This window comes from Arachis hypogaea, chromosome 5, assembly GCF_003086295.3.
Source record: "Arachis hypogaea cultivar Tifrunner chromosome 5, arahy.Tifrunner.gnm2.J5K5, whole genome shotgun sequence".
Lineage (NCBI taxonomy): Eukaryota > Viridiplantae > Streptophyta > Magnoliopsida > Fabales > Fabaceae > Arachis > Arachis hypogaea.
The window spans coordinates 68,410,804-68,419,077 of record NC_092040.1 but is presented as its reverse complement, the minus strand read 5'-3'; the positions used below and the strand labels follow the sequence as shown (position 1 = coordinate 68,419,077).

Sequence of the window (8,274 nt, the reverse complement as noted above, 5' to 3'; positions counted from 1 at the left end):
CCTCAACATGAGCCGCAACCATTCTCACAAGCCTCTCCATACCAAGCACCTTCCTATGATCCATATCCATCATATGACCAACCATCCATATCATATTTTTATGACCATTATGAGCAAGAACCTTTTGAACCACCACAACCCTATCAAGATCACTACAAAGAACCACCTCAATACACACCATCTCCACAACCTTACCAAGAAGAACCACCTTTCTATTATGAACCCTCTCTCCAAAATGATGATCCTTCTTACCCACCACAAGCGCCAATAAACGATTCTCTCACTTTGTTACTTCAAGGACAAGAAGCCATGAAGCGGGATACACTTGAGTTTGTGACCAACTTGACCAAGGTAGTGTCCACCTTAGCCTACCGATGTTTGAACGCTCAAGGTACTCCCATGATCCCATGCGAGAAGTCAAAAGAAGAACAAAGCATGAAGGAGAAATTGGAAGATTCGGTGGGGGATGGAGGATACCATTTTGTGTTGGAACAATTGGAGGAGCCTATGATCATTGAAGAAAAGGAAGAAGTGGTTGAAGACCTAGGAGATGTTGAAAGTCCATGGGAATGTAGCATCATAGAACATTTTTCCAAGAAGTTTGAAATTGATGTTGAGGAGGGTGCGCAACCTCCAAGGCATACCAACATTGAAGACTCGGAAGAAGCTTATCAAGAGATGGATTCAATCATGGATGAATTCCTATCTACAATCGAATCCTCTCCCATTGGACATGAAGACAAAAATGGTATGGTGTATATTGAAATTGAAGAATATGAAGAGGTTGATCAAGAGATGAATTCATTCATCGATGAATTCCTGTCCAAAGTTGAATCACCGCCCATGACACAATATGTCAACACCAAGCCATGTAACAAAAGGGAAAAGGTTAAACTTGAAGAAGCTTATGAAGAGGTGGAAACAACCAAAGAGGAGCACCAAGAGGTAGATCTTGTATTGTCTAAGTGTGGGGAAGCCCTCTTCCCCAAGCCACCATCCAACACAACATTTAAGTGGGTAAAGTCTCTATCCCTAAGCTTTAATTTCTCACTTGAATATGGTTTGATTGAAAATGATGGTCAACTTAGAACTCTTTGTGGAATTAAAAGTAAGAATGAGTTGTGTAGCGGTTGGAAAGTAGGTGTTAGGTTCATTAAGGTCAAGACCTCAAGGTATAGGGATGATGTTGGGAGAAGGATCACTTTGTATGGATCTAGGAGGAAGCATTGTTGGAGTACAGAGAATTCCGTGTATCCACCACATTTATATCAACCACCCATCCGACAAAATCATGGAACTCAACTAACGGACGGATGCGAAAATAAGATATGGGATCCCGGTTCGATATGTGAAGACCAAATATGGGGACTCGTATTTTGGGTAGAAATCTGCCCAAGCTCAATAAAAATGGTTGGGAATTCTATCAACCAATTGAGGAGCATGGATCCTTGGAGATTCAAGGATGAGTACAAACATAAGCCACCATGACAAAGAGCTTCTCAAATGTCCAACTTAAGGACTTAAACTAAAAGTGCTAGGTGGGAGACACCCCACCATGGTAAACTCTTTCCAAATCTTTTACATTCATTTAATAAGTGATTTGAGTTACCATTGTAGGTAGATGTTTCATACAAATTTGTTTGTACAATTTAATTGTTAGCTTAGTCATATGCATGTTGTGTTTAGTAGTAGATGCATAATGTCAAAATTGCATTTTTGTGAATTGTATGATAGATGAGTGAATAAGAGTTGTGAACACTAAGGGGAGCACCAGAAATTTGTCTCTGATAAAAAAAAAAAAAGGGGGGGAATAGACGCGAGCGCACCATGTACGCGCACGCGTCCTCCTGTGGATGCACCACGAGCCAAACACCCGAGAGTTGGGCCTCCCTTGGGCAAATATCACGCCTCCAACCCAACTCGACCCACGCGGACGCGCACAACGTGCGCGCGCGCCGTTTCTAATAGCGTAAACATGCACGCGGACGCGCACATGCCGCGTCCGCGCCGATTCGCTGCTGCAGGTCTTTGAGCCAAACTCCAGAGAGTTGAGCCGTCCCTGGGCTAGCTTTAGGCCCCAGGCTCAACTCAACCTGCGCGAGCGTGCACGTCGCGCCAACGCGCCGAATCATACCTCAACAATGTACGCGGAAGCGCACATGCCGCGTGCGCGCCGATCTGATGGTGCAACTTCCGGGCCATTCTCCAGAGAGTTAGGCCTGCCTTGGGCCAACTCTATGCCTCTAGCCCAACCTCATGCACGCGTGCGCGCAATGTACGCGCACGCGTACCTTCCTATATTTCTCATCCACGCGTAAGCGCAGTGTACGCGCACGCGTAGGTTCCGAGTTTTCTTCATAGACGCGGACGCGCAAGGTGCGCGCGCGCGTCGATTCAAAATTTGGTATAACCCTAATGCGCGACGCATCCTGCGCAGTCGCGCACTCACCCCCTCAACCCCCATCATCTTCTTCCTTCTCTCAACCTCCAACGCCCGCCACAGCAGCGCCATTAACCACCACCGTGACCACCACTGTTCACCCACAACCCTCTTTCTCCCATTCTCTCACTCCCTCCCTCCTCTTCACCAACTCAGTCTCATCTCTCTCCTCCTCTGTCTCACCGCCGAACACTCACCGCCACCACCTCATCTTCGCCGCCGGCAGCCCATCTCACTCTCTCTCCTCCCGCTCTATCCCCTCTCACTCTTTCTCTCTCTCATTCATTCCCTCGGTTCCTCACTCCTCCGGCAGAACCACCATTCACCGCCGCTGCTGGTCTTTCCGACCACCATTCACGGCGGCGCAGTTCTTGGGCTCATCTCTTTCTCATTTTCCCTTCCATTACTGTTTCCCCCGCTCCCAGGTTCCTGCTCCGTTTCTGTATTCTTTTCTGTTTTCTTTTTACTGCTTCATGTATGCTAGTTAGTAAATTGCATGTTAGTTAGTTTCAATTCAAACTTTGCATGTTAGGTTAGATAGAAATAACTGCGGTTAGGTAGCTAGGGCTGGATAGAGGATTCTAGGCCTGATAAGTGCTCCGTATGTGCTTATGTGCTATCTGTTTATTTGAAGTTGTATGCTGCTCTTGGACTGATTTTGTGCATCTCATGCTGCCTGATTAATATACCATTGTTGCTGTACTTACTTGATGTTGTTCTCTGCGCTAATTGTGCTAATTTGTTATCCGGGAACGTCCAATTTTAAGCCGGAATGCTGCCCGATTTTCAAGGAAATTAATTCATTTTGGTCTTTAATTCAATTTTGGGCAACATTCCGTCCCTCTTTGACTCCCCCGATTTACATTTCTCATTGTGAACTTGAACCACAACTTTTCTTTTCATTTTGCATAAATATCATCATATTCTAATCCATTTTTCTAACCTCATTAATTTCTTTAACCATCTAACTTCTGCTTACTCTTTAACAATTCTTTCAAAATTATGATGATATTCTTGCATTGTGAATATGAGTTGTTATTTTTAATGGAACTTGCTTCTTTGGTTCATTTGTTCACTTTTGCAACATCAAGGTTGTTTCTTTTTGTCATTTGTCTCCTGAACATGCTTTATTTGTTAATTGCTAAATGTCTTATATATCCTATCATATTTTTCAGGATGTCTGACAAAGGCAAAGCCATAGCCACTACCTCCAAAAAGAGAAAACACTCTACCCCTTCTCTTCCTTCCACATATAAGAATTATGCCAATAACTCTTTAAATGATGTGGACAAAGAGAATCAGCAGTTACCTTCAACCAATCCTGAAAAATTCCCGAATCTCTACTGTGAGCTCCGGTTTTCTAAATATCGGACTACAAAGCTCAACATTGAGAAGAAGCTACTTCTCCCAATGGATGTGAGACGTTCCATTTCCGGTCGGATCATTGATTTGGGCATTGACTTTGTTGACCGAGATTTGGGGGATATCAATGTTTCTTGGGTGAAGGAATTCTACTGTAACTTCTTCCGTCCGACATTAGATTCGGTTCAGGTGAGGGGTAGGGAAATTATGATCACTGAGACTGCCATTGAGGAGGCACTACAGTGCAGGCATGTCTCGGATGAGTTGTGTGCCCATCAGCAGGCTGAGTTAGCCATACACAGTATGACCTTCGATTACGAGGCACTCAGGACTGTTATTGGGATACCAGAGGCTACTTGGGTTATGGATGCCAACAATACCAAGCCGAAAGGGATGTTGTTTACTCATTTGACTAGAGAGGCCAAGACTTGCCAGGGTGAAAAATTTTTTCTTCTGTTTTTGACTCTGTTTTTAATTTTTTTGATTTTTTCGTGACTCCTCATGATCATGTACCTAATTAAACACAAAAATAACAAAGAAACAAAATAAAATAAAATTAGATAAATAAAATTGGGTTGCCTCCCAACAAGCGCTTCTTTAATGTCAATAGCTTGACAGTGGCTCTCATGGAGCCACAAGGTGATCAGGTCAATGTTAGTGTGGTCCCAACACCAAACTTAGAGTTTGGATATGGGGTCTGAACACCAAACTTAGAGTTTGGTTGTGGCCTCACAACACCAAACTTAGAGTTTGACTGTGTGGGCTCTTCTTGACTCTGAACTGAGAGAAGCTCTTCCTGCTTACTCTCTTCTGTCACAGAGGGATGGCCATGTGCCTCAAACACAAGGTAGTCCCCATTCAATTGAAGGACTAACTCACCTCTATTGACATCTATCACAGCTCCTGCTGTGGCTAGGAAAGGTCTTCCTAGGATGATGCATTCATCATCTTCCTTCCTAGTGTCTAGGATTATGAAATCAGCAGGGATGTAAAGGCCTCACTGACTTATCTGCCAATTGCAATGAGAACAAAGCAGGTTGTACCTCGATGATCCCCAGCTTCTCCATTACAGAGAGTGGCATAAGATTTATCCCTGACCCCAGATCACATAGAGCTTTTTCAAAGCTCATGGTGCCTATGGTACAAGGTATTAGGAACTTGCCAGGATCTTGTTTCTTTTGAGGTAGAGTTTTCTGAATCCAAGTATCCAGTTCACTAATGAACAAGGGAGGTTCACTTTCCCAAGTCTCATTACCAAACAGCTTGGCATTCAGCTTCATGATAGCTCCTAAATATTGAGCAACTTGCTCTCCAGTCACATCTTCATCCTCTTCAGAGGAAGAATAGTCTTCAGAGCTCATGAATGGCAGAAGGAGATTTAATGGAATCTCTATGGTCTCTGTAAGAGCCTCAGATTCCTTTGGATCCTTAATAGGAGACTCCTTCTTGCTTAAGGGATGTCCAGGAGGTCTTCCTCACTAGGATTTTCGTCCTCCTCCTCCCTAGTGCATTCGGCCACTTTGATTAAATCAATGGCCTTGCACTCTCCTTTTGGATTCTCTTCTGTATTGCTTGGGAGAATACTGGGAGGAGTTTCAATGACTTTCTTACTCAGCTGGCCCACTTGTGCCTCCAAATTTCTAATGGAGGATCTTGTTTCATTCATGAAACTGAAAGTGGCCTTTGACAGATCAGAGACTATATTGGCTAAATTAGAAGTGTTTTGTTCAGAATTCTCTGTCTGTTGCTGAGAAGATGATGGATATGGCTTGCTATTGCTCAGCCTATTGCGTCCACCATTGTTAAAGCCTTGTTGCGGCTTCTGTTGATCCTTCCAGGAGAAATTTGGATGATTTCTCCATGATGGGTTATAGGTGTTTCCATAAGGTTCACCCATGTAATTAACCTCTGCCATGGCAGGGTTCTCAGGATCATAAGCTTCTTCAGAAGCTGCCTCTCTAGTACTGTTGGATGCATGTTGCAATCCATTCAGATTTTGAGAGATTATGTTGACCTGTTGAGTCAACATTTTGTTCTGAGCCAATATGGCATTCAGAGCATCAATTTCAAGAACTCCTCTCTTCTGAGGTATCCCATTATTCACGGAATTCCTCTCAGAGGTATACATGAATTGGTTGTTTGCAACCATGTCAATGAGTTCTTGAGCCTCTTCAGGCGTTTTCTTCAGGTGAATAGATCCACCTGCAGAATGGTCCAATGACATTTTCGAAAATTCAGAGAGACCATAATAGAATATATCTAATAAGGTCCATTCTGAAAACATGTCAGATGGACATCTTTTGGTCAACTGCTTATATCTTTCCCAAGCTTCATAGAGGGATTCACCATCTTTTTGTTTGAAGGTTTGAACATCCACTCTCAGCTTGCTCAGCTTGTGAGGAGGAAAGAATTTATCCAAGAAGGCAGTGACCAGCTTATCCCAGGAGTCCAGGCTATCCTTAGGTTGTGAATCCAACCATATTCTAGCTCTGTCTCTTACAGCAAAAGGGAAAAGCATGAGTCTGTAGACTTCAGGATCAACTCCATTCGTCTTTACAGTCTCACAGATCTGCAAGAACTCAGTTAAAAACTGATAAGGATCTTCAGATGGAAGTCCATAAAACTTGCAGTTTTGTTGCATTAATGCAACTAGTTGAGGCTTAAGCTCAAAGTTATTGGCTCCAATGGCAGGAATGGAGATGCTTCTTCCATCAAACTTGGATGTTGGCTTTGTGAAGTCACCAAGCATTCTCCTTGCATTATTATTATTATTATTTTCGGCTGCCATGTCCTTCTCTTGTTCGAAAATTTCTGAAAGGTTGTTTCTGGATTGTTGTAATTTAGCTTCTCTTAATTTTCTCTTCAGAGTCCTTTCAGGTTCTGGATCAATTTCAACAAGAGTGCCTTTTTCCCTGTTCCTGCTCATATGAAAGAGAAGAAACAAGAAAAGAAAGAGGAATCCTCTATGTCACAGTATAGATATTCCTTTATGTTAGTGGAAAAAGAAAGGGGTAGAAGGATGAAGAAGAATTCGGATTTTTAGATGAAGAGAGGTGAAGAGAAGTGTTAGTAATTAATTAATTAAATAGAAGAAGAGAAGAGAGAGGGAGAAAAAAAATTTGAAAATAATTTTTTTGAAAAAGGGGTTAGTATTTTCGAAAATTAAAGATGAAATATAATTAAAATTAAAATTTAAAACAAAAAAGAATTTTTGAAAAAGAGAGGGAGAATTTTCGAAAATTAGAGAGGGAAAAGTAGTTAGGTGGTTTTAAAAAAGATAAGAAACAAACAAAGAGTTAGTTAGTTGATTGAAAAAGATTTGAAATTAAGTTTTGAAAAAGATAAGAGGATAAGAAGTTAGATAAGATATTTTGAAATCAAATTTTGAAAAAGATAAAATTTTTGAAAAAGATAAGATAAAAGATAAAAAGATAAGATAAAAAATTTTAATAAAAAGATATTTTGAAAAAGATTTAATTTTTAAAAAGACTCAACTAACAAGAAAATACAAGATAAGATTCTAGAACTTAAAGATTGAACCTTTCTTAACAAGAAAGTAACAAACTTCAAATTTTTGAACCAATCACATTAATTGTTAGCTAATTTTCGAAAATTTGATATAAAGATAAGAAAAAGATTTTGAAAATATTTTGAAAAAGATTTTTTGAAATTTTCGAAAATTATAAAAAAATGAAAAAGATATGATTTTTGAAAAAGATTTTGAAAAGATAAGATTTTTAAAATTGAAATTTTGACTTGACTTGTGAGAAACAACTAATTTTGAAAAATTTTTGACCAAGTCAACCCAAAATTTCGATATTTTGGAGGAAAATAAGGAAAAGATATTTTTTTGATTTTTTGAATTTTTAATTATGAAAGAGAAAAACAACAAAAATATGCAATGCATGAAATTTTTAGATCAAAACAATGAATGTATGCAAGAATGCTATGAATGTCAAGATGAACACCAAGAACACTTTGAAGATCATGATGAACATCAAGAACATATTTTTGAAAAATTTTTAATGCAAAGAAAACATGCAAGACACCAAACTTAGAAATCTTTAATGCATGAAAAATATGAATGCAAAGATGCACATGAAAAACAAGAAAAGACACAAAACAAGAAATCATCAAGATCAAACAAGAAGACTTGTCAAGAACAACTTGAAGATCATGAAGAACACTATGAATGCATGAGATTTTCGAAAATTGCAAGAAAAAATTTTTAAAAGCATGCAATTGACACCAAACTTAAAATTTGACTCAAGACTCAAACAAGAAACACAAAATATTTTTTATTTTTATGATTTTCTAATTTTTTTTGTATTTTTATTAATTTTTTTGAAAAACATGGTTAGAAAAACGAAAAATAAAAGAAAAATTTTGAAAAAGATTTTTGAAAAGAAAATTACCTAATCTGAGCAACAAGATGAACCGTCATTTGTCCATACTCGAACAATCCCCGGCAA

General features: G+C 39.8%; 1 non-coding gene across 1 annotated transcript; it reads left to right on the top strand.

Moving 5' to 3' along the window:
- The first annotated feature begins 6,084 nt into the window (after positions 1–6,084).
- Positions 6,085–6,188, top strand: LOC112804306 (small nucleolar RNA R71). The gene has a single exon (XR_003202920.1). It is a non-coding gene; the product is annotated as a small nucleolar RNA R71 (small nucleolar RNA).
- The last annotated feature ends 2,086 nt before the right edge of the window (positions 6,189–8,274 follow it).